We start from the raw sequence: 27,863 nt of genomic DNA on the forward strand, positions 1-27,863 counted from the left end.
TCAGTTTTTTGTTTCAAGCTGGGCACATTGCTGCCCTAACAAAATTAAGGTGAACAGTAGGGAATGGGTATTATGGAAGCCACTAAGAATATCTGCCACTTATGAATATTTATAATTTTAAGAAATCAAACTCTTTTTGGTGAAATTTCAGACTCGGTAACAGAAGTGAAAAAAAAAAAAGTCCCTCAGGCAGTGTTATAGAAATACATTTTAGGTACAGAAATCCCCACTCAAGCAAACCCATCCTACTTAGGAGTCTATCCCTGAAATTAGCACCCTTTAGCAATTCTGCTTTTCATGGACTCTTCCTTTCCTCAATTCTGAACCTATAGATTCTCTAAAATACCCATGTTTATTAACAACTGTTTCTATGGCAGCAGAGCCCCTGGTGGTGGGGCCCTGGGGTGGAGGCTATTTAGAAGTTAAAGACCGACAGTACACGCCAATAGCAGCTATTATTGATGAAATACCTGAGGTATTTCTGAAATAGATAAACGTTGTGAAAAAACAAAACAAAAAATATTTAAGGTACCTGTTGCTCACCAAGAAATCTCTTGATTATCATTTGGGTTTCCCATCTAGGTCCACCACCTGAAAGAAAATGACTTGATCATTATGGTTCAACTGGTTTATGTAACAGTTTTATCTCCTAGTACATTAATAAATTTGCATTCTGGCATTACGTATTAGGTTTATAAGGTTGTCAAACTACTTTAATCTTCTCTGGGGCTCTACTGATCAGATTAGGTTTCTAAGACCAAAAGACTGAGTCAGGCCCTGGTAAAAATTTCACTAAGGTTCTACCACCTGATGTAGTCTTTTGAATAACAGCAGCCGGCCTGCTCCAGGCAACAGCTCCTCACATCACTGATTATATTGGCGTAAACAACTTTATGTAAAATATTTAAGCAATAAGTTTTTATTCCATGTAGCAGCTCACAAAAGCTACTTTAACGTAAATTGTGCCACCTATAAATATACTCAAGTCACCAACCATTCAAAGTATCATCATTTCCCAGCAACCCTCGACTCATAGTTTTTTATATATATAAATATATGTAGTGTAGCTATACAGTATACAGAGAATGGGCTCTGGAGCCAGAAGGCTAGAGTCCAATTCCCAATTCCACAGTAGAATGTTCCACCCTATAATGGGTGTGTGACATTGGGAGCAAAATCATTGTGTCTACTTTCTTCATCTATACATGAGGGCAGAGTTAGAAGGGGACATAATGATAATGCCTCATTCAAAGGGATATCTGAGTATCAAATGAATTTATACATGTAAAATGCCTGGAACATAGGAAGGATTCAACAAGTGCTAGCTATTTTCATCACTCTTAATTGGGAAACTTAAATAGTGTATGACCACCTAACTCCTACTGAATGGGGAAAAATCAAATGCCTTTCCTTTAAGGACTGAAACAAGATAAGGATGTCCACTCTCACTACTGTCAATTCGACATAATACTGGAAGTCCTGGCTGGAGCAATTAGACAGGAAAAAGAAATAAAGAGACTCCAAACTGGAAAGGAAGAAGTCAAATTAGCCTTATTTGCAGACGACATGATCTTATACATAGAAAAACCTAACGACTCCACCAAAAAAAACTGTTTGAGCTAATAAACTCAGTAAAGTTGCAGGATACAAAAATCAACATACAAAAATCAATAGTATTTCTATATGCCAAAAGCAAACAATCTGAAAAAGAAATCATAAAAGCAATCTCGAGGGGTGGAGCAAGATGGCAGAATGGAAGGTCCTACCAATCATCCCCCCTGCAGGAACACCAAATTCAACAACTATCTACACACAAAAAAGCACCTTCATAAGAACCAAATATCAGGTGAGCACTCACAGCACCTGATTTTAACTTCATAGTTCTGAAAGAGAAACTTAGAGTAGGAAAGAGTCTTGAATTGTTGATGCTACCCCTCCCCTATCCCATCACAGTAGCCAAGTGGTGTGAAGAAATCTGTGTGCTTGGGGAGAGTGAGAGCACAGAGACTGTGAGACTTACATTGAACTCAGTGCTGTCACAGTATAAAGCAAAACTGGGCTGAACTTAGCTGATGCCCATCTACAGAGGGAGCATTCAGACAAGCCCTAGCCAGAGGAGAATCACCCATCCCAGCAGCTGGAACTTGAGTTCCAGCAAGCTTCCTCATTGTGGGCTGAAGTGCTCTGGGGCCCTAAATAAACTGTAAAGGCAGTCTAGGCCCCAAGAACTGCAAGTTTTAGTGTTGAGCTGGACTTGAAGCCAGTGGACTTGCCGGTCATGAGACTTACTGAGACACAAGCCAAGGCACCTAAGGGAGTGCTTGCACTACCCGTCCCCCAACCCCAGACAACACAGCTGTGGCTCCAAAAAAGTCACAAAAGAGCCACAAGCTGTGTTGCCTGGTGTTGAAAAGGGGGTAGTGCAAGCACTCCCTTTCTGCTTGAGAGGAGAGGAGAGGGAAGAGTAAAGAGGAATTTTGTCTTGCACCTTGGACACCAGCTCAGCCACAGTCGAATACAATACTAGTCAGAATTGTAAGTCCCCCATTCCAGGCCCTAGCTCCCCAGATGACATTTCTAGACACACCGTGGACCCAGAGGGAACCTGATTCCTTGAAGGGAAGGACCTATTCCTGGCAGGATGCATCATCTGCTGGCTAAAGAGCCCTTGAGACCCTGAATAATCAATAGTGATACTTAGGTAGTATGGCATGGGCCTTGGGTGAGACTCGGAGACACACTGGCTTCAGGTAAGACCCAGCACATTCCCACCTGTGGTGGCTATGGTAAGAGATTCCTTCTGCTTGAGAAAAGCAGAGGAAAAAGTGGAGATTTTGTCTTGCATCTTAAGTACAAGCTCTACCACAATGTGGTATAGCACCAATCAAGCTCTTGGGGTCCCTGATTCCAGGCCTTGGCTCTTGGATGGCATTTCTGGACATGGCCTGGGCCAGAGGGGACCCCACTTCCCTGAAGAGTGAATCCCAGGCCTGGTAGCATGCAACACAAGCTAACTGAAGAGCCCTCAGGCCTTAAGTGAACATTGGTGGTAGCCTGGCAGTACTCCCTGTGGGCCTTGGGTGGTAGTGACCATAAAGTGAGGGTCCTCTGCCTGTGAAAAGGAGAGGGAAAAGTGAGAACTGTTTTTCATGGTTTGAAAGCCCACTCAGTCACAGTGTAATACAACACCACGTAGACTTCTAAGGTTTTTGACTCCAGTTCTTAGCTCCCAGACGGCATCTCTGGACCTGCCCAGGGCCTGCAGGAACTTGCCACCCTGAAGGGAAGGACACAAGCCTGGTTGGCTTCACTAGATGCTGACTGTAGAGCCCTAGGGCTTTGAATGAACATAAGTGGCAGCCAGGTACTGGTTACAGCAGGCCTTGGGCAAGACCCAATGCTGTGCTGGCTTCAGGTCTAACCCAGCACAGTCCCACTGGTGGTGGCTATAGGGGTGTTCGTGTCACCCTACTCCCAGCCAGAGGTGGCTCAGCACAGAGAAACTCCATTTGTTTGGGAGAAAGTAGGGGAAGAGAATAAGAATCTCTGCCTGGTAAACCAGAGAATTCTTCCAGATTTATCCAATATCACCAAGATGGTACTTCTACAAGTCTGCAAGAACCACAGCATTACTGGGCTTGAGGGTGCCCCATAATGCAGATATGGCTTAGACCTTAGATCACAACACTCAAAGTCCTTTTGAATACCTGGAAAGCCTTCCCAAGACAGGTGGATACAAACAAGCCTAGACTGAGAATACTGCAATGAATACCTAACTCTTCAATGCCCAGACACCAGCAAATATCCACAAGCATCAAGACCATCCAGGAAAACATACCCTCACCAAATGAACTAAATAAGGTGCGAGGCCAATCCTGAAGAAACAGAAATACATGACCTTTCAGACAGAGAATTCAAAATTGCTGTTTTAAGGAAACTCAAAGAAATTCAAGATAACACAGAGAAGGAATGCAGAATTCTATCAGATAAATTTAACAAAGATATTAAAATAATTGAAAAGAATAAGTAGAAATTCTGAAGGTGAAAAATGCAATTGACATATTGAATAATGCATCAGGGACTGTTAATAGTAGAATTGATCAAGCAGAAGACAGAATTCGTGAGCTTGAAGACAGGCTATTTGAAAATACAGTTAGAGATTAAAGCAAAATAAAGAATGAAGCACACCTACATTATCTAGAAAATAGCCTCAAAAGGGCAAATCTAAGAGTTATTGGCCTTAAAGAGAAGGTAGAGAGAGGGGTAGAAACTTTATTCAAAGGGATAATAAGAGAGAAATTCACAAACCTAGAAAAAGATATTAATAACCAAGTACAAAAAGGCTGGCTGGGTATGGTGGCTAACACCTGTAATCCCAGCACTTTGGGAGGCTAAGGCCTCCCAAAGGTGGACCATTTGAGGCCAGGAGTTTGAGACCAGCCTGGCCAACATGGCAAAACCCTGTCTCAAATATAAAATTGGCTGGTCGTGGTGGCACACACCTGTGCTCTCAGCTACTTGAGAGGCTGAGGCATGAGAATCATTTGAACCCGTGAGGCAGAGGTTGAGGTGAGCCGAGATTGCACCACTGCACCCCAGCCTGGGCAACAAAGTGAGACTGTGAACCCACCACCCCGCCAAAAAAAAAAAAAAAAAAGAGAGAGAGAGAGAAGGCAAGCAGATTTAACCCAAAGAAGACTACCTCAAGGAATTTAATAATCAAACTCTCAAAGGTTAAGGATAAAGAAAGGATCCTAAAAGCAGCAACAGAAAAGAAACAAATAACACACAATGGCCCTCCAATATGTCTGGCAGCAGACTTTTCAGTGGAAAACTTACAGGGCAGGAGAGAGTGGCATGATTTATTTAAAGTGCTGAAGGTTAAAAACAATTTTCCCTAGAATGGTATAATATATCCAGCAAAAGTATCCCTCCAACATGAAGGAGAAATAAAGATTCTCCCAGACAAGCAAAAGCTAAGGGATTTCATCAACATCAGACCTGTCCTACAAGAAATGCTAAAGGGAGTACTTCTATCAGAAGTAAGGATGAAAAAAAGAAAAAGAAAAGGATGTTAATGAGCAATAAGACATCATCTGAAAGTATAAAACTCACTGTCAATAGTAAGTACACAGAAAACAGATTTTTATAACACTGAACTGTGGTGTGTAAACTACTCTTATCTTAAATAGAAAGATTAAATGATGAACCAATCAAAAATAATAACTATGGGCCCGGCATGGTGGTTCACACCTGTTATCCCAGCACCTTGGGAAGCCAAGGCAGGCAGATCACAGATCATTTGAGGTCAGGAGTTCGAGACCAGCCTGGCCAACATGCTGAAGCCCTGTCTCTACTAAAATATAAAAATTAGCCAGCTGTGGTCATGCATGCCTGTAATCCCAGCTACTAGGGAGGCTAAGGCAGGAAAATCGTTTGAACCCAGGAGGCAGAGGTTGAAGTGAGCTGAGATTGTGTCACTGCACTCTAGCCTGAGTGACAAAATTATTATTATTATAAATAATAATGATAATAATAACTACAACAATTTTTCAACTACAACAACTTTTCAAAACATAGTACTGTAAGATATAAATAGAAACACAAAGTTAAAAAGCAAGAGGATGAAGTTTTTATTAGTTTTCTTTTTGCTTGTTAGTTTGTCTATGCAAGCAGTGTTAAGTTGGAATCATCTTAAAATAATGGGTTATAAGATAGTATTTGCAAGCTTTATGGTAATCTCAAATCAAAAAACATACAACAGATACACAAAAAATAGAAAGCAAGAAATTAAATCATACCACCAGAGAAAATCACCTTCACTAAAAGGAAAACAGGAAGAAAGGAAAAAAGGAAGAGAAGACCACAAAACAACCAGAAAACAAATAAAATGGCAAGAGTAAGTCCTTGCCTATCAATAATAACCTTTAATGTAAGTGGACTAGACTCTTCAATCAAAAGACAGTGTGGCTTAATGGATAAGAAAACAAACAAACAAACAAAAAACCCCCCCAAAAAACCACAAGACCCAATGATCCGTTGCCTACAAGAAACACACTTTACCTATAATGATACACATAGATTGAAAATAAAGAGACAGAAAAAGATATTTCATACCAACAGAAACCAAAAAAGAGGAGTGCTATACTTATATCAGACAAAATAGATTCCATGACAAAAACTTTTAAGAAGAGACAAAGAAGGTTGTTATATAATAATGCAGGGGTCAATTCAGCAAGAGAATATAACAATTTTAAATATATATGCACCCAACACTAGAGCACCCAGATACATAGAGCAAATATTTGAGCTAAAGAAAGAGATAAACTCCAATATGATAATAGCTGGAGATTCAACACCTCACTTTAAGTGTTGGACAGATCTTCCAGACAGAAAATAAACAAAGAAACATCAGACTTAATCTGTACTATAGACCACATGGACCAAATAGATACTTATAGAACATTTAATCCAACAGCTACAGAATACACAATCTTTTCCTCAGCACATGGGTCATTCTCAAGGATAGACCATATGTTAGGTCAAAAAACAAGTCTTAAAATATTTTTTAAAATTGAAATAATATCAAACATCTTTTCTGACGACAATGGAATAAAACTAGAAATCAATAATGAGAGAGATTTTGGAAACTATACAAACACATGGAAATTAAACAATATGCTCCAGAATGACCAGTGGGTCAGTGAAGAAATTAAAAAGGAAACTGAAACATTTATTGAAACAAATGATAATGGAAACACAACATGCCAAAACCTATGGGATACAGCAAAAGCAATACTGAGAGAGAAGTTTATAGCTATAAGCACCTACATTTAAAAAGTAGGAAAACATCAAATAAACAACCTAATGAAGCATCTAAAAGAAATAGAAAAGCAAAAGCAAACCAAACCCAAAAATCAGTAGAATAAAGAGCAGAGATAAAATTGAAATGAATAAAATACAAAAGATCAATGAAATAAAAAGTTGGTTTTTTGAAAAGATAAACAAAATTGCTAAACCTTTAGCCAGACTAAGAAAAAAGGAGAAGAGACACAAATAAATAAAATCAGAGGTGAAAAAGGAGATATTACAACCAATACTACAGAAATTCAAAGGATCATTAGAGGCTACTATGAGCAACTACATGCCAATAAATTGAAAAGCCAAGAAGAAATGGATAAATTCCTAGACATATACAACCTACCAAGATTCAACCATGAAGAAATCCAAAACCTAAACAGACTAATAACAACTAATAAGATCGAAGCCATATTAAAAAGTCTCCCAACAAAGGAAAGCCTGAGACCAATGACTTCACTGCTGAATTTTATCAAACATTTAAAAAAGAACTAATACCAATACTACTCAAACTATTCTGAAAACGAGAGGAGGAGGGAATAGTTCCAAGCTCATTCTACAAGGTCAGTATTACCCTGATATCAAAACCAGATAAAAACACATTTAAAAAAAAGGTACAGGCCAATAGCCCTGGTTAACACTGATGCAAAAATCTTCAACACAATACTAGCAAACCAAATTCAACAACATACTAAAAATATCATTTGTCATGACCAAGTGAGATTTGTCCCATGGATGCAAGGATGGTTCAACATACACAAATCAATGTGATACATCATATTAAAAGAATGAAGGACAAAAATCATATGATTATTTCAATTGATGCTGAAAAAGCATCTGATAAAATTCAACATTGTGATAAAAACTCTCAAAAAACTGGGTATAGAAGGAACATAATTCAACATAATAAAAGCTATATATGACAGACCCATAGCTAGTATCATACTGAATGTGGAAAAACTGAGTCTTTCTTCTAAGATCCGGAAGATGACAAGGATGCCCACTTTCACCACTGTTATTCAACATGGTATTGGAAGTCCTACCTAGACCAATCAGACAAGAGAAAGAAATAAAGGGCATTCAAATTGGAAAGGAAGAAATCAAATAATCATTGTTTGCAGATTATTATGATCTTATACTTGGAAAAACCTGAAGACTTCATCAAAAAATTTAGAACTGATAAACCAATTCAGCAAAGTTACAGGATACAAAATCAACAAACAAACATTAGTAGCATTTCTATATGCCAAAAGTGAACAATCTGAAAATGAAATCAAGAAAGTAATCCCATTTACAATAGCTACAAATAAAATAAAATATCAAGGAATTCACTTAATCAAAGAAGTGAAAGCTCTCTACAATGAAAACTATACCAATGCAAGAAATTGAAAAAGACACAAAAAGTGGAATGATATTTCATGTTCATAGATTGGAAGATTCAATATTGTTAAAATGTCCACACTACCCAAAGCAATCTACAGATGCAATGCAATCTCTATCAAAATACCAATGACATTCTTCACAGAAATAGAAGAAACAATCCTAAAATTTATATGGAACAAGAAAAGACCCAGAATAGCCAAAGCTATGCTAAGCAAAAAGAACAAAACTGAATAAATCACATTACCTGACTTCAAATTATACTACAGACCTATTGTAACCAAAACAGCATGATACCGGCATAAAGACAGATACATAGACTAATGGAACAGAACATAGGACCCAGAAATAAATCTATACATGAACTTATTTTTGACAAAGGTGCCAAGAACATACTTGGGGAAAGGACAGTCTCTTCAATAAATGGTGCTGGGAAAACTGGACATCCATATGCAGAAGAATGAAACTTGACCCCTACCTTTCACCATATACAAAAATCCAAATCAAAATAGGATTACAGGCTTAATTCTAAGATGTGAAACTATGAAACTACTAAAAAAAATTGGGGAAACTCTCTAGGACATTGGAGTGGGCAAAGATTTCTTGAGTAGGCCGGGCACGGTGGCTCACGCCTGTAATCCCAGCACTTTGGGAGGCCGCGGTGGGTGGATCACAAGGTCAGGAGATCAAGACCATCCTGGCTAACATGGTGAAACCCTGTCTCTACTAAAAATACAAAAAATTAGCCGGGCATAGTAGCGGGCACCTGTAGTCCCAGCTACTTGGGAGGCTGAGGCAGGAGAATGGCATGAACCTAGAAGACGGAGCTTACAGTGAACCGAGATCACACCACTGCACTCCAGCCTGGGTGACAGAGTGAGACTCCACCTCAAAAAAAAAAAAAAAAGATTTCTTGAGTAATACCCCATGAGCACAGGCAACCAAAGCCAAAATGGACAAATGGGATCCTATCAAGTTAAAAGATTTCTACACAGCAAAGGAAACAATCAACAAAAGGCTTCTCCACAGCAAAGGAAATAATCAAAAAAGAAACAACCCACAGAATGGAGAAAATATTTGCAAACTGCCCATCTGACAAGGGATTATAACCAGAATATATAAGGAGTTCAAACAACTCTATAGGAAAAAAAAAAACCTAATAATCTGGTATTAAAATGGACAGAATGGACATTTCTCAAAAGACATACAAATGGCATACAGGCATATGAAAAAGTGCTCAACATAATTGACCATCAGAGAAATGCGAATCAAAACTACAATGAGATATCATCTTACACCAGTTAAAATGGCTTTTATCCAAAAGACAGACATTAACAAATGCTGGAGGAGATATGGAGAAAGGGAAACACTCACATACTGTTGGTGGGAACCACTATGGAGAACAGTTTGGAGGTTCCTCAAAAAACTAAAAATAGAGCTACCATATGACCCAGCAATTGCACTCTGAGATATACACCCAAAAGAAAGGAAGTCAGTACATCGAAGAGGTATCTACACTCCCATGTTTACTGCAGCACTATTCACAAGAGCTAAGATTTGGAAGCAACCTAAGCATCCATCAACAGATGAACAGATAAAGAAAATTTGGTACATACATAAAATGGAGTACTATTCAGCCATAAAAAAAGAATGAGATCCTATCACTTGCAACAACATGGATGGAATTCGAGGTCACTGTTAAGTGAAATAAGCCAGGCACAGAAAAACAAACTTCGCATCTTCGCACTTATTTGTGGGAGCTAAAAATTAAAACAATTTAACTAATGGAGGTAGAGAGTGGAAAGATGGTTACCAGAGGCTGGGAAGGGGTGGAGCAGGGGGCTGGTTGGGGGAAGTGAGGATGGTTAATGGATCCAAATTAGTTAGAAAGGATCAATAAGACCTAATATTTGCTAGCACAACAGGGTGACTACAGTAAAAAATAATGTAGTTGTACATTTTAAAATAACTAAGAGTATAATTGGATTGTTTGTAACACACAGGATAAATGCTTGAGGGGATGGATACCCCATTACCCTGATGTGATTATGCATTGCATGAATGTATCAAAATATCTCATGCAACCCATAAATATATATACCTACTATGTTCCCACAAAAATTAAAAATAAAGCAATTTCATTTACACTACAAAAATATACAAAATACCTAGGAATCAATCTAACTAAAGAAGTGAAAGATCTATACAAGCAAAACTATGAAACTCTGATGAAAGAAATTGAAGAAGACACACACAAAAAAGGAAAGATATTCCATACTCATTAATTGGAAGAATTATTGTTAAAATGATAAAACTACCCAAAGCAATGTACAGATTCAATGCAACCTCTATCAAAATGTGAACGGCATTCTTTATAAAAATAGGAAAAAAAAATCTTGAATTTATATGGAACTACCAAAGACCTGGAATAGACAAAGCAATCCTGAGCAAAAAGAACAAAGCTGAAGGCATCACACTACCTGACTTCAAAATTTACTACAAAGCTATGGTAACCAAAACAGCATGGTACTGGCATAAAAACAGTACCATAGACCAATGGAACAGAATGGAGAATCCAGATGTAAATCCACACATTTATTGCCAACTCCTCTTTGACCAAGGTGCCAAGAACATACAATGGGGAAAGGTTACCAGATGCAGAAGAATTAAACTAGACCCCTAGCTGTCACCATACACAAAAATCAAATCAGAATAGATTAAAGACAAATATTTAATGCTGAAACTATGAAACTACAGAAGAAAACATTGGAGAGATGTTCCATGACATTGGTCTGGGTAAAGATTTTTGGGGTAAGACCTCAAAGGCAACCAAAGCAAAAATAGACAAATGGGATTACATCAAGCTAAAAAGCTTCTGCACAAGGAAACAATCAACAAATTGAAGAGGCAGCCCACAGAATGGAAGACTGTATTTGCAAACTATCCATCTGACAAAGAATTAATAACCAGAATATATATGGAGCTCAAACAACTCAATAGCAAAAAAAAAAAAATATATATATATATATATATATATAAAATCTGATTTTTAAATGGGCAAAAGACTTGAACAGACATTTCTCAAAGGAAGACATACAAATGGTCAACAAGTGTATTAAAAAAAAACACTCAACATGACTAATCAGAGAAATGCAAATCAAAACCACAATGAAATATCATCTAATAAAAGATACTGGTGAGGATGTAGAGAAGGGAAAGCCCTCATATACTGTTGGTGGGAATGTAAATTAGTACAACCTCTATGCAGAACAGTATGGCAGCTTCTCAAAAGCCTAAAAGTAGATCTACCATCTGATCCAGCAATTCCACTACTGAGTCTACATTCAAAAGAAAGGAAATCAACACTCCCGTGTATATTGCAGCACTATTAGCAATAGCCAAAATATGAAATCATCCTAAGTGCCTATCAATGGATGAATAAAGAAAACAGGATATACGTACACACTGGAGTATTATTCATCCATAAAAAAAGAATAAAATCCCGTCATTTGCAGCAGCATAGATGAATCTGGAGGCCAATTACATCAAGCAAAATAAACTAAGCACAGAAAGACAAATATGTTCTCACTCATATATAGAAGCTAAAAAAAGTGAATCTCATGAAGACAGAGAGTAGAATGGTGGTTACCAAAAGCCATTAAGGATAGAGGAGAGGGAAGGATAAAGGGTGAAAAAAGGAATATAAATGTATTTATTATCACTAAACTGTACACTTAAAAGTGGTAAAGATGGTAAATTTTATATGTATATTTTACCTCAAAAAAAGTGAAAAAAAAATAGTGTATGGTTGCAGTCTCTGCAAATGTAAAACGATTTAATAATAAAGATTCACTTTATATGCTAAATAGGAAATAACACAAATTCCCCAAATTAATAATTCATCAAGAATTAAAGTTTCAGCCAGACGCAATGGCTTGCAACTACAATCCCAGCTACTTGGGAGGCTAAGGTGGGAGGAATACCTGAGCCCAGGAGTTCAAGACCAGCCTGGGCAACACAGTGAGACCATGTGTCCAAAAAAACTGTTTTTTAATTAGCTGACTGTGATGGCACACCCCTGTAGTCCCAGCTACTCCCGAGGCTGAGGTGGGAGGATCCCTGGAGCCCAGGAGTTCGAGGCTGTGGTGAGCTATGATCTTGTCACTGTACTCCTGGGTGACAAGAGAAACCCTGTCTCAAAAAAAAAAAAAAAAAAAAAAGACTGACTCAAAAAAAAAGCAGCTAGCTGGTGAATGTGATTTATAAACTCTTAAGCTACTGCCACATGGCAATACCAAACTTTCCATTCTTTGCTGCCAGAAATAGGCTTGAATTATGCATGTCTCTACAAAATGCTATAGCTCTGTATAGAAATGTAAAGGAGAAAAAAATCATAGTGCTCCCCACCCTCACTACCCTAAGCGCTGCCTCTCATACATACCTTTAGAAATCTTTCTAAAGATTTCCTATGCCCTTGAAGCCTAGAAACTCAGTCTACAATCAATATCCAAATAGGGGCCGGGTGTGGTGGTTCATGCCTGTAATCTCAGCACTTTGGGAGGCCGAGGTGGGTGGATCACCTGAGGTCAGGAGTTCGAGACCAGCCTGGCTAACATGGTAAAACCCTGTCTCTACTAAAAATACAAAAATTAGCCGGGCACGGTGGTGCATGCCTGTGGTCCCAGCTACTCAGGAGGCTGAGGCAGGAGAATGGCTTGAACTCAGGAGGTGGAGGTGCAGTGAGCTGAGATCACGCCACTGTACTCCAGCCTGGGGGACAGAGCAATACTCTGTCTCAGAAAAGAAAAAAAGAAAAAAAAAATCCAAATAGGATATGTCTGTCAACATTGTTCCAGGAAAACTTCTCTGAAATAAGAGGGTCAATCAGCCTAGTTACTTTTCATATGTGTGTACCCTTCTCAGGCCTGGGGTAATTATCATCCCCTTCCACCTGCAACACACATACATACACACACAAACACACACACACTCTGACCATTTTCCTGAGTATATTTCCTCAGTATGCATAACTGGTCATCCTTAACATCTCCTTGCTTACAAAGAAATATTATCTTAAAGTTCCTAATTTTCCCTCAACTTGTGTCTATTTTTTCTCCTACTCAAATGCTTCTTTCATTTCCATTTTATTTGCTCACCCCATATGCACAAGCCTCTTTTTCCTTTTACCTCTGACCCTCCCATCCTCACTCTCAAACCCTCCTAACCACATTCACTCTACACCCAATTCTTCAACATCTCAGTCATTCTTCCCCTTCTGCCCTATTCATCAACAATATCTACTGGAAAGTCTATTTCTTTGAGGACAAACCCTTTTATCCTAAATTTATTTTTCACTTCTGTGCAGTTCACTCTAATAAAAAGCTGGTTCTCTTTTAGATTAGAAGGTGCCTTTTCCAATATAACCACTTACTTCTCTTAATTTCTCCTCTCTCTCTGACTCAGTAGAAAGAACAACAGCCCCTTCCTTGCTCCCACATGCCATTTTCAGATTACCATACTGTAGCCTATTTCTCATTGTTTGAAATCTCCACCCTATCCCACATTTCGGGGAACTATTCTCAACAATCCCACTTGAATACACTGTTCTTTAAATCTGTCCTCCCATCCTTTTCTCTAGTCTTGGTAGAGATGATACATTAAGAGTCCACAATTCCATTTCTGTCAATGGTAACATATATGTACTTGGACAGTATTACAAGAGCCAAGAAAAATTAAATATGTTAATGATGGTCACACGGCCAAGAATGGAATAAATTGGATAAGACATATGACTATTTCTGTGCTCCTAAAATAACTATCATTCTCCATAGTCTTAAAGTTCTGTAAGTTTACCTACTCTATCATTAGAAACATATCATGTTAGCCTTAGACATAAATAACCATCTGCGTTTCAAAGTAAACCATAACATCATAAGGTTAGAAGACCTAATGACGGGTGTATAAGCAGTAGATAAGCTTTTCTCAGATGTTCACTACTTGGAAAATCTTCTAGAAAGAGGATTCTACAATTTCCCAAAGTAAATAACTACAACCTCAAATATTCTTAATTTCAAAATCTTTGGTTTTTCTAATCTATTTTTTCCTGCTGTTTTTCCCTTGTAGAGGTTAGAAAAGAACAAGCACCATCCTCAGTATGACAGTATCTCATCGACTGGAAAAGCATTATTGTCACCCCGAGCCTTCATTTTTTTTTTTTTTTTTTTGAAATGGAGTCTCACTCTATTGCCCTGGCTGGAGTGCAATGGCACAATCTTGGCTCACTGCAACCTCCACCTCCCAGGTTCAAGCAATTCTCCTCCCTCAGCTTCCCAAGTAGCTGGGATTACAGGTGCTTACCACCACGCTTGGATATTTTTTTTTTTTTTTTTTGTATTTTAGTAGAGACAGGGTTTCACCATGTTGGCCAGGCTGATCTTCAACTCCTGACCTCCTGATCCGCCCGCCTTGGCCTCCCAAAGTGCTGGGATTACAGGTGTGAGCCACCGTGCCCGGCCGAGCCTTCATTTTTCTAAGCTCAACAACTTGGACTTTTCTCCAGACACCCGTTCTCCAAAACTATTTTTTTTTTTTTTTTTAAGATATGGGGTCTCAGTCTGTCACCCAGACTGTGGCGCAATGGTTTGATCATCGCTCACTGCAGCCTCGAACTCCTGGGCTCACACTATCTTCCCACCTTAGCCTCCTAAGTAGCCGGGACCACAGATGCATGCCACCACGCCTGCCTATTTTTATTTATTTTTTTTAATACAGATGGGCTCTCACTCTGTTGCCCAGGCTGGTCTGGAACACCTAGGCTCAAGCGATCCTCTCGCCTCAGCTTCCTGAAGTGCTGGGATTACAGGTGTGAGTCACTGTGCTCAGCCTAAAACTTGAATTCTGTTCATGTTATTTTTAAATCACAAAGACCAGACTTAAACTTAACCAGCAACAGCACTTTGTTGTTTCTATTTTTCTAAATAAATAGTTAACATATAATTGAACAATCTTCTTTTTTTTTTTTTTTTTTTTTTGAGACGGAGTCTCGCTCTGTCGCCCAGGCTGGAGTGCAGTGGCGTGATCTCGGCTCACTGCAAGCTCCGCTTCCCCGGTTCACGCCATTGTCCTACCTCAGCCTCCAGAGTAGCTGGGACTACAGGCGCCCGCCACCACGCCCGGCTAATTTGTTGTTGTTGTTGTTGTATTTTTAGTAGAGATGGGGTTTCACCATGTTAGCCAGGATGGTCTTGATCTCCTGACCTCGTGATCCGCCCACCTCGGCCTCCCAAAGTGCTGGGATTACAGGCATGAGCCACCGTGCCTGGCCTAATTGAACATACTTCTATACATACAGTCTTCTCAAACAGAATTGAAACCCATAAAATTAAAAATTACAGAATTTTCCACATTGCAGAGACTACCTTATTGTCTCTTAGTTAAATCAAACCAACGATCTAGGATTATAATTAACAAATCATGACTACATATATAGCTCAAAAACATTAAAAAGAATGAACACGTACCTGATCTGTCCTTGGATGAAAATTTTTCCTCTAAATCGCAGAGTAGAGAGGAAACTGGTTCTCTTTTATGGTTCACCACTATTTCTTCTGCTTTAATAGAATTTGTGGCCACTATAAAGAAATAAGCAAGAACAGAATATTTATATAACAATTTTAATAATACAGGAAGAGAAGGAAAGTAGAATATATATGCAAATTTCATATGAATGTTTTTCTTTTACTGATACCTCAAAGGACTTTTTAGTAAGAAGCAGAAGTTTTCACTTTGTTGACATGTTTAATTTTTCCCCCTTTCATAACTTTTTAAGTCCCAGAAAAACTATTGTTACTATTTCCAAATAAAAGGCTAGGAGCTGGGTTAAGAGGGAAATAGAATTTTATTAAAAGATTAGATGGTGGTGAGGAGCCACTTCATACTATGCAAACAGGGATTTTGTAAGGACAAGGCATTACATTTCTTTTATTACGAAAGCTACTTTTTATGTTTTGTGTTCCCCAAGAAAAAAAGTTACACATATTATCACAGACAGAAGCCTAATATGTCTTGTCATTTTAATAAGGTGGTAGTCTTTGTGGGAAAGAAAAAGAAAAAAAGTAGTAAATGATCTACCTTCCACTTAGAAAGTTAATTTTCCCAAAGAGCTTTTACTTTATATGGCAGTAAGATCAAGGCACTAGCTCAGATTACCTTAATTATATCAAAGTGGCATATATTAATAATACAAATTTTTATTCAAGTCAATAGTTAGAATGCAACAATCAATTATTCAGAAGTTTATGCGCTTTCTGTAGTCATACAAATAACGAACATAAAAGGTTTAAGAATAGTATATTTTTGTAACTACAAAACATCAAAAATTTATCTATCTTCAAATTTGATGCTGGTTCTTTATTTTTCTGATTCACTTTTAGTCTGTTAGAAAGTAAAAAGACAAATTTTCTCCTTTATGTAAAAATAATCATAGAATCACAAAAATTTAGAGTTAGAAAAAAACTTACAGAACTTCTAGATGAAGTAAGCACAAGTCTCTCTAAATTAGAGACTTTCATTTATTTGCCTTACTCAAAGTTACAGAATGAACTGGAACTGGAACTCTGGAATCTAGAATGTTTTTCCTACTACTTAATGATTCCTCAAACTTATTTAGGCACAACTTTGTGTACATACGTGAGGCAGTGAGGCGCCAGCGTTGAATTTAAAGTCTCTGAATCATACTGCCCAAGTTTGAATCTCAGTTCCTTACTAGCTGTGTGATCTTGAGCAGGCTACTTAATCCCTCTGTGCCTCAGTTTCTTCATCTGTAAAATGACATTAATAACTATAACTCCCCAATGGGAACGCTATGAAAAAAATAAATTAGTATATACAAAGCACATAGAATGGTGTCTGACATATGGTAAGTATTGCATAAATGTCAGCAATTACTAGGATTCTATCAATAAATACATGGATATGTACTTGCTAGGTTTTATTTTTATTTATTTATTTTTTATTTTTTGAGACAGAGTCTTGCTCTGTCGCCCAGCCAGGAGTGCAGTGGCACAATCTTGGCTCACTGCAACCTCCGCCTCCCGGTTCAAGAAATTCTCCTGTCTCAGCCTCCCGAGTAGCTGGGACTACCAGCATATACTACCACGCCCAGCTAATTTTTGTATTTTTAGGAGAGACAGGGTTTCATCATGTTGGCCAGGCTGGTCTCAAACTCCTGACCTCAAGCGATCTGGGATTACAGGCGTAAGCCACTGCACCCGGCCTGTACTTGCTAGGTTTTAAAATAGCCTAACTATACCACAATTGGAATAGTGGATCATTTTTGTGTTTTCAATACATATATATGCATTCGCTGATATTCCATTTTGGCACGTGAATTGTGTAGCCAAAGGAATGGTTCTTCATAGAGTACATGCAAAATTCCAAATATCAAACACATAACTGAACTCACTTAAAAACTGAATACCATTCACTTGGTGATCATTTGGGCCCATTAATATACTTAGAACATCTGACATCCAGAGGGATTTCTTTCTTTTTTTGAGACGGGGTGTCACACTGTCACCCAGGCTAGAGTGCAGTGGTGCAACCTTGGCTTACTGCAACCTCTGCCTCTCAGACTCAAGCCATCCTCCCACCTCAGCCTCCCAAGCAACTGGGACCACAAGTGCACACCACCACATATGGCTAATTCTTCAAATATTTTTGGTAGAGAAGGGGTTTCACCAGGTTGCCAAGTCTGATCTTGAACTCCTTAGCTCAAGCGATCTGCCCGCCTCAGCCTCCCAAAGTGCTAGGATTACAGGTATGAGTCACTGCACCCAGCCAGAGGGATCATTTTTGTTTTGTTTCGTTTTGTTTGTTTTTTGAGATGGAGTTCCACTCTTGTTGCCCAGGCTAGAGTGCAATGGCACGATCTCGGCTCACTGCAACCTCTGCCCCCCAGGTTCAAGCGATTCTCTGGCCTCAGCCTCCTAAGTAGCTGGGATTACAGGCACCCACCGCCACGCTCAGATAATTTTTGTATTTTCAGTAGAGACAGAGTTTCGCCATGTTGGCCAGGCTGGTCTCAAACTCCAGACCTCAGGTCAGAGGGATCTTTTTTTTATTACCCCTTCCTGTATGTGATAAAATTATTTTTCAGTAATAATCATGAAATGAAACAATAGGAAAGAGACAGTGGAAATTGTCTTTTATTCAACTCCACTTATATACCAATAGAAAATAAAGTATTATAGTACAAAAAAGGAAATTGTAATGAAATTAACATTTTCAAAAAATAAAAAACACATATGCCAACGTACTGGTTTGTTTGCAGTACTAAATAACATTACACCTCTTATTTTCTTGATTTCTTTTTTAGTTTTGAAGCAACTATTAACAATGAAAAAAGAAAAAAATTCAAAGTTAAATGTATTATTTGAATTCAATTATTCAAGAGGGGGCCGGGCACGGTGGCTCATGCCTATAATCCCAGCACTTTGGGAGACTGAGGTGGGTAGATCACTTGAAGTCAGGAGTTGGAGACCAGCCTGGCCAACATGGTGAAACCCCATCTCTACTGAAAAAAATACAAAAATTAGCCAGGTGTGGTGCCAGGTGCCTGTAGTCCCAGCTACTCGGGAGGCTGAGGCAGGAGAATTGCTTGAACGGGGGAGGCGGAGGCTACAGTGAGCCCAGATTGTGCCACTGCACTCCAACCTGGGCAACAGAGCAAAGCTCTGTCTCAAAAAAATTATTCAAGAGGATAATTCCACGAAACAAAAATATTATACCTCAAAGTTTGCACTATGTTTCACTCTTAAATTTTATTAACAAAAACTCTAAGTGGTCACATAGAACAATGTTGAAGTAATCAAATTCTGTTTCTTCATCCTTAAAATCACTGTGCTACCATTGTTTACAAAGAATCTACTGTTTAAATGCAGGAACATGGACCACCAGAGTTGCGAACATGAACTGTGCCTTAAATCTTTAATTACCCTGAACTTTTATGAGTTTACTTGGAAATATATACAATAGTTGAGGCCATGTTTATTGAAGGACAATTGTATGAGTGGGAGTTCTCTAAATTAATTTCCATGTAGAATATACTGTTTATTAAAAAATAATTAAAATGTGCTGATTTGAAGTTTAAATTCATATACTAAAACTTAACAGAGACTACAGAAATTGTTTAAAATCCAGATCCATGAGAGATTTTTCATGGAGGACTATTTTATTATTGACACGGTTTAGAATTACTGGTACATAAAAATTACTGGAAATAAAAAACAGACTTTTAGTGGGTTTATTGTAGTTTAAACTCCCTACAGATAATGAGAATTACTATTGTCCATACCCAAGATCTACTGTTCTTATTGCCCCACTCTTGTATGTCATTCAAGGTAAAATCTGCTCTAAGTACTATCTTTGAAGATGGGCTTGCTGCATTAAGTATTCTTAACCTACTTAGGAGAAACCTTTACAATTAATTTTTATTGAGAGCCTACTGAGTCCATGGTATTGTGCTTCGTATTGTATCCACACAGACTGCATGCACATGAATGTTACTAGTTATTAAATCATATTTATTTGCTAAAGCCATCGCAGCAGGATTTTTTTTTTTTTTAAAAAAACGACTCAGCAGCCGGGCACAGTGGCTCACGCCTGTAATCCCAACCCGTTGGGAGGCCGAGGCAGGCAGATCACCTCAGGTCAGGAGTTCGAGACCAGCCTGACCAACATGGAGAAAACCCGTCTCTACTTAAAGAAAAAAAAAATACAAAATTAGCTGGGTGTGTTGGCGCATGCCTGTAATCCCAGCTACTCAAGGAGGCTGAGGCAGGAGAAGTGCTTGAACCTGGGAGGCAGAGATTGCAGTGAGCTGAGATTGTGCCATTGCACTCCAGCATGGGCAACAAGAGCGAAACTCCGTCTCAAAAATAAATAAATAAATAAATAATAAAATTAAAAAATAAAAAACGACTTAGATATTGCATGTACTCAAATTTAAAATAAATACCACACAAAGTCACATATATTCCATTTTTCAGGCTTTTACCAACTCAGATTGGCTTTCTACCTGTACATTCCAAATAAGTGAGGTTATATTATAACATTTAGAAGAGCTTTCAAAATATTAACATTTATATCACATTAACAATTTAAGGACTGGGCATTATTCAAATTCTCACAAATCACATGGCATCAGATCCACTTGTTCTATTTTCACAAGCAACTATCTCAAGAGAACAAAAGCTTTAACTCTGCTACCAATCTTTTTCAGACATTCACAGGATCAACATCATCTCTAATCTATCCTCCCATAATCTTGCAGCTACATACATGTACAAATTTTCCATTTATATGATCCTGGTACTCTTGAAAAGGCAGTCTTTTTAACTAAAAGAAAATCTGACTTACCTCAAAACGTATCTTGGTATGGGATAGAATGCCACCTACAGCCACGTTAGAAACAAACAGGTATATCTGGCAAGAAAGTGATAAACCATGCTTAAACCCACAGTTCCACTTCTGCTTTACAGCTCTTATACTTTCCTGTTGCTACTAAGCTCCTTTACTCACAAAATTCCCTCTCATTAGTCACCTGCAGTGTACTGAAGCAGCACCTGTACTATTTATAGCTCTAGGATTCCCCCACCCTCTCCTGTCAATAAGAATCACCTGGGGCAGTTAAAAAAAAAAAAATCACAAGTCAACCCCCTGATATTAGATTTCAAGATGTTTGAAAGGAGGCTCCAGAATCCGATTTTTTTTTCTAATCAGCTGAATTTATGACTCACAGAATCTGATTTTAAGCAAGTGTTCCCAAGTGAGTCTTATAAGCCAGTTAAGTTCAAGAATAATGCTCCAAGTGAAGGTGAGATCTGTGGCAGATCTTCACAGTTCCTCTAGACTGATCAGCCTCAAGGGCTAATCCTCCTCCGGTGTTAGGCCTCAGGGTATTTGAAAACAAGAGAAGGCCCAGTTTGAAGAATGCAGAATGGCATTTCATCCACACTTGATTTAAGTTTTCAATACCCTAAAAAATTTATCAAAGGGAGATTTTAGTTTGGGGAGGTGCTGTGAAGTAAGACATCACCAGGGGGCAGCATAGAGTTGACAAATTATACATGTTTGGGGATTTTTCACTTCACACTACAACATGAAATGGTTGCACCTACAATTTCCATTAACTCGGATTACTCAGAAAAGGAAAAAATCCAGAACACTTAAAAGACATAGGTAAACGTTATTAGCATGTAATTTTCAATACAATGGCTATTATATTATAAATATATAATATAAATATTTATAAATATAAATATTTTCTACAGTGGCTATTATATTATAAATAGCCATTGTAGAAAAAAACTTCCCTTGAAGTAGCATGAACCCGAATTCAAAAAAATTTTATTAGGATACAAAGATTCCTGGTAGAAATTTGAAGTGGTCTTCAAATTTCTCTCAGCAAGTTTCAAAATACTTGTCGTACTCTGAGAGTTAATTAGCGTTATAACTGGATGCTTCTCAATAGTTTCAATCAAATCTTAAGTAGAGTTCTACTAAGGTGGAAAATGGAGTGGATAACAATTTGGGCAAGCTATGCCAAAGCTTTTTCTAAAGAAAGTGTACCTAGTTAAAATGTTGTCACCGACTGTCAGAAAACTATAGCTCCCCTCCCGTGCATCCTCCATTAATTTTTCTTAACCCATCTCCACTTTCTCTTTTCTAGTCCACATTTCTTCCGTCTAGAAATGTAGAAAAATCCTTTGGCAACCCAGGTAGCTTCTACAAGTATCATCTCCAAGTGTTTCTTCCTCTGAAATTCCACCATTAGAGATAAGAGTTGAGTAGGAAATGCTGAAAGGCGAAGGAGGATCTGAAGAAATTTTACATTTTTTTTCTCAGTTTGCCAAAAGTAGATACTTCCTGTATGGATATTCCCGTATAATCCAGGGAAGGTATAATCCAAGACTGTGGGGCAATTCCAAGAGGTGGTTTTGAAGTCCTTCAACTCTACCATTTCCATTATATCCATACTAAAAAAGCTACGGCAGGAAGAAAAGACAAAGGACATTCCTGGGAGGCCAACTGGACCTAATCAAATAAAAACACTTTAGAAGAGGTACAAGAATCAGAAATCAAGCCTATCTGCAGAGCCAAAAGCCATTCTGAAACTCCGTGTCCTAGAAACAAGGGTTTCCCATCTTTTCAAATATTTTAACACAAAAATGGCAACACCCTATAGGAAAATGGCTATATTTTTAGCAAGAATTGGTGAAGACAAACGATAAGCTACTATGAATCCAGACGCTGCTTAAATGGCCGTATTCACAGCAGCCCTTGCAAACATTAATTAGAAAGAGTTGTACCCATTATGTGTGAGGACCTTTTTTTTTTTTAACCACAGAGAATATCTGTGGGTGCATCCAGACTGCTCAGTGGCTCCGCTTAACCCACCCAGTAACTGGGAACCATGGCCCTAGGACAGGCTTCTACACTGGGGCGATGCTGCCTCCAAGGGGCGCAATGTTACTTTTTATGCATCAAGCACAGATACACACACAGCACATAAGCAGGTCGACAGTGTATCTGCGGTACTGGAATTTCATGGGGAAAGGAGATGGGGACGTGTAAAAAGCCTTTTTAAGAGTCAGATAACGAAAAACGGAAAAAGAGGAGAAACACGGTCCTACAAGGGTCCTGAGCTGAGGCCATCAAATGAATGTACTGACAGGTATTTTTCTCCCAGGCAGCCAACTGAGAATCAAGGGACTCTGACTGCGCTATGACTCCGGCCACACAGAAAGAGGCGTTTTCCCCTCGGTGGCCTCCAAGCGCAGGGGGCACTGCGTGCCGTCCGCTCCCTCACCGGGCGCCCCGCGCAGATGAAACGGAGCAACTGGGAAAGAGCTCTGGAAACCGCAAAGCGCTGCGCCAAAGCGACGGGAGGTTCCCATTCTCAGCTGTACGAAATCCCGCGGGGGTCCTCCGCTTCCCCGAGCGACGCCCTCCGCCTGCGCACTTGTTGCTTCTGCGGCCCGCCCGCCTCCCCGTCAGACCCACCCTTCGCGGCCCCTCGCCTCTCCACACGCTCGCACTCAGGCCCCGACCCTGCCCCGCGACCCCCTCACCCACGCCACGAAGCCCGCTCTGCGTGGCAGCCCCGGAGACGGCCGAGCCCCCGCCTCCGCCCCCTGCCCAGCTGGGGCCGACAGCCCCTGCCACCCGATGCCGCGGTTTCCTAGACAGCCGCGCCGCCGTTCCGCAGCCTCGGGGGCGCGCGCGCGCGCGGCCGGCGGGAGGCGAGAGCGCAGGCGCGGGCCCGGCCAAGCCGCCGGCGCGAGGCCGCGCGCGCGCCCCCGAGCGCGGTGGGCGGAGGGGCGGAGGGGCGGAGGGAGCGGCGGGGCCGCGAGGCCGCGAGGGGGCGGGGGGCGGAGAGGGGAGCCCCGGGAGCGCGAGCCGCGGCCGGCGCCGCTGCAGAGCCGAGCGAATCCCGAGCCCGGGCAGCAGGTATGTGTCCTCGCAGCCGGCCGCGGCCGGAGCTTCCCCTGCCTCACTGCCCGAGTCCTGTGGTCGGGGCGGGGGGTAGGGGGGACCGGTCAAGGTTTGCAGGATGCGTGCTCGGAAGGGCTGGGATCTTGTCGCTGACCTTCATCCCCCTGGCCGGGGGAGCCGGGCGAGGGTGCGTGGGGCAGCCCAGGGCTTCAGCTCCAGTCTGGGGACCTGCTTCTTGTCACATGCTTCTTATTTATTTTTGCAAACTGCCCTGGTTCGGGTCCAGCTGCAGATGCCTTACCTCCCATTCTTTGCCTCCGTGTGCCATCTTGCATTTATTAATAAAACATGCAAGCTGGAGGGGGGGTTGCTGCTGGGGGGAATCCCATTGCAGTATGGCAAGCGGGCGCCTATTTTCGGTTTTCAGACGTGGTATAGAGGTGGAAATCCCACACCGTGAGGATTTGTGGCTTGGTTGGTCGTGACCACTTCCTAGTGGGCTTCCCCCGTTTGTCGGGAGGTGCCCTAGCGGCAGAATGGGCTGTCTGGAAGGGATGGTGGGTTTTCACCGTCAGGCCAGAATCCCCTTCAGGGGACAGGTGCAAGCTAGGGCAGGCAGTTCCCTGCTTGCTAACTTGCCAGGGAGGCTTAAACCTAGAAAATTGTCTCCCTTGATGGCCGAGAAAAGGCCTTCAACAGAATCTCTGGGACTTGCATACTCAAACTCATTACGGTTTTGCATCTGAACATGACTAAAGCTAGCCACCTGTTGGAAGTCAGACCCCATGAACCCCCCCCATAATCTAGCTCACCCATCCCTGTTTCGCAGTCACGAATACTGAGCTAGCAATAGGCCCATATGGATTCCCTCTATCCCCTTTAATGCTGCTTGGCTTTTCTTTTAAAATAAGACCTACCTATGATTTGATGCCCTATATGTTAGAGGTTGAAATTACGTGATTTGTTTATATTCCATACACCTATCACATCATATCCTAAAGACTGAATTTCTCTTCGGTGCATGTGTTTATTTCCCTGGCTTTTCACCTTGCTTTGAACAACAGTGGGAAAATGGGATGTATATGACTGCTTACCTCCTCCCCCAAATACCTCCACCCTAAAATATTGTGATGAAAAGAATAGTTAAGAGCTAGAAGCAAAAAAAGGAAAATGGTTATCACAAGATGTTGGGATATGATAGCTGAACCATAATTGCTTCTAAAATATGATCAGAGTGTCACATCTAATCATGAGAAGGACATGTTTCTTAAATGTTCGTATGTACCAGGTACTGAGCTAAAACTATTTGTGTATGATCTCATTTAGTCCTCACAACAAACCTCTTATGTCCATGTTGAAGATGAACAAGCTAGGACTTAGAAAGGTTAACTGACTTGCTCAAGGTCACACAGTCAGGGACAGGGTAAGGATGCAAACTCAAGCGCATGGGGATACTGGAGGTGGGGAGCCCTGAGGGGGCTTTTCCTCCAGGTGCAGCTGCTCCATGTACCTTTTCATTAAAATCAAGCTTATGCATGCGCACGTTGACTTGGGTCTGATTTTCCATTTCATAGATTCTGCACCAACTTTGTGGCTTTCCAGTAAGAAAAGCAGTTGTTTCAGAATGGGTCAGTATGGAATTTTTTGAGTTGGTACTAAACCTATAAAAAGTGGGGTCCAAGATGGGCTTCCATTTAATTCTCCCACACAAGGAGTTGAGTTTAAAAAGTTGTTTCCCTCCAGATTTAAACCCATAAAACGTATATGCATCAAGTAGAATGAATCACTCCCATTTTCTATTATTGCATCCTACCCTACATTCCTTGCTGCCCTGCACACTATCTTCTGGTCTCACTGCCAGTCATCAGAGCAACATTGTCTATCACACTTGCCTGTGAGTGCCTTAATGGGAGGAAGGAATCCATCCATACCAGCCGTGGCTAGTAATCCAGTCTCTCTCTGATTGTAGCAATTATGCATTCAAAGTTCTTGGAATCTGTGCATTCAGCTATGGATGTGTATTTAATCATTTTTTAAAATGTGTTATTATAATGCAGGTATTGGATTTTGTTAAACATTCCTAGCAGTTCTCATGGACTTAGAAATTGCTGTAGTTGCATCAGTGAAAATTCACCCAGCGGGGCTAATAGCTTTTCTACTCAGGTCGCATAGTTGAGATAGTGGTGAGAAAGGTATAGGTGAATAGAAGGAATTATTTGGAAAGTATATCCCATGCAAATAACAGCTTTTAATTATAAATTGATGAATAATATTAAGTAGGAAATATAAGACTATCTCCTTTAATTTTATAAGCTCTGTTTTTGCCTTGGTCAATGTGATTGGTTTTAGAGCAACATGATGTTACACTGTGTTCTAGCGGTTTGTTCATAGTATTCTTGCCTCGTGGAAAACACTCAGTTTAGGAGGAGCACATTCCCTGGTGTTTACAGAAATGCTGAGACAGGATCTTTCTGTCTTGGGGATTTCCAGTCTATGATCAGATAAACTCAAGATGAGTCCTGATGTTACTGGGCAAGAAGCAGAAAATGAGAGGTTACTTGATTTCTGGAGAGGAAATGAGTTTTCCTATGGGGAGCATCACTATCTTCTTCAGTTGGGAATCTCATGATTGAAGAGTTTGAGAAACTGACTAGTCTGCTGTCTTCCATTCAAGCAGGATTTCATTTAATGCAGAGCCGAGAAGGCTTTATCGTGCAAAGGCCAATTCAGGAAATATAAAAATGTTTGTGGACTACTTTTTTTTTCTCTTGAAACATATATTTAAACTGGGAAAGTCATATGGGAAACTATTAATGCTTAAGCATTATTTGTTTTTATTCCCTTCACGAGAGTTTTTGGGAGAGTGGGGGAAAGTTTTCCAAGCTATGAAACTCACATGTCTTGTGGTGACTGATTATAATGAATATTTTAGTACATTGTTGAATAAGACACTAAAACTGAGATATTTGTTTTTTCTTGATCGACCTTGTAAGCTATTTCATTGTGAAATGTGTTTTTTCTTAAAAGTATTTCTTAATTTAGTATTCTTTAAAATGAGATTTTTATTCAGTTGTCAATCTTGAATCACAAAAGTTCACAGATTACTTTGAAATACTTGATTTTCATCAGTCTCTCTTTCTTACTATGGCTGTCGTGTGCTGTGTCCTGTGATAGGAAGTTTCACATCTCACATTGCAGTGACCACCCTTTGTGGTCAACTGTTTATAGATAAGAAGTGGGGGAGCCCAAGCTCTATGACCTAAGGGGCAGAGCCGAGATTTGAGCCCAAGTCAGCATAGCTCAAACTCTGGGCTCATTGCCTTTTGCACTCTGACTGCAAGATGAAGCACTCTCTGCCCCATAGTTCTCTGGCCTCCCATCCTATTCTGCTCCATCCACACTGGCCTCCTTGCTGTACCCCCTGCCCCAGGCCCTTAGCACTAATGGTTCTCTCCCCTGGAATACTCTTCCCACAGATATCTTCATGGTCCCTTGCCTCATTTCAGCTTTGCTCATAGTCCAACCACTCCTTTAAAACTATCCCCACTCCCACAGCATCCTATTCCTCCTCCCTGTCTTGCTTTTATTCATAGCACCTCCTAGCATACTATATTAATTAGTTGTTAAGTGTATTGCTCATCTCCCCCATGGAATGAATGCTCCAAAGGGCAGGTGTTCTGTCTATTTTGTTCACTCCCCCAACTCTGGTACTGTGAAAAAAGAATCAACAAATCACTATGGCATCCTTGAATCTTTCCAGCTTCCCACACTTTTTGTTTTTGTTAGTCCTTACTGTTCTCTGTAGTAAGCAATGAAACCTCTAAAATGCAAAAGCTTTATGTGTTCTTTGGGGTAACAGCAAGAAAGTGGAGAAGAATTGGGAAAGATCTGGCTTACTCTTGAGCCGGTGTTGGGGAGAGAGGAACCTGTAAAGATGGGGAAAAAGTCACCTGAGGGTTGGGATGTGTGACGAGGCAGCAAATGGTACATGGGGAGATGGCCTGGGATGGAGAAGAGATCTGTGTGGGTTCCCTTGTAATGGGGATGCATAATGTTTTTGAAGAACTTCCAAAAGAGACTGGATTCCTTCAGCCAACCATCAATTGTCCCAGTGGCCTGAGTCACTAGAA

General features: G+C 40.2%; 1 protein-coding gene across 3 annotated transcripts in view; it reads right to left on the reverse strand.

Moving 5' to 3' along the window:
• The window catches only part of NRG4 (neuregulin 4), a 124,963-nt gene extending 101,468 nt beyond the window's left edge, over positions 1 to 23,495 (reverse strand). For 2 of the 3 annotated variants that reach the window (XR_008514236.1, XM_063716249.1), the window contains exons 1-5: positions 23,370 to 23,495; positions 20,656 to 20,721; positions 16,927 to 17,057; positions 15,759 to 15,869; positions 544 to 591 (exon numbers count right to left, since the gene is read on the reverse strand). The gene's annotated coding sequence lies outside the window, so the exon portion shown is untranslated. The remainder of the gene's footprint in view (positions 1 to 543; positions 592 to 15,758; positions 15,870 to 16,926; positions 17,058 to 20,655; positions 20,722 to 23,369) is intronic. The other variant, XM_054532958.2, reaches the window with a different exon arrangement.
• Positions 23,496 to 27,863: the final 4,368 nt, after the last annotated feature.

This window comes from Pongo abelii, chromosome 16, assembly GCF_028885655.2.
Source record: "Pongo abelii isolate AG06213 chromosome 16, NHGRI_mPonAbe1-v2.0_pri, whole genome shotgun sequence".
NCBI lineage: Eukaryota > Metazoa > Chordata > Mammalia > Primates > Hominidae > Pongo > Pongo abelii.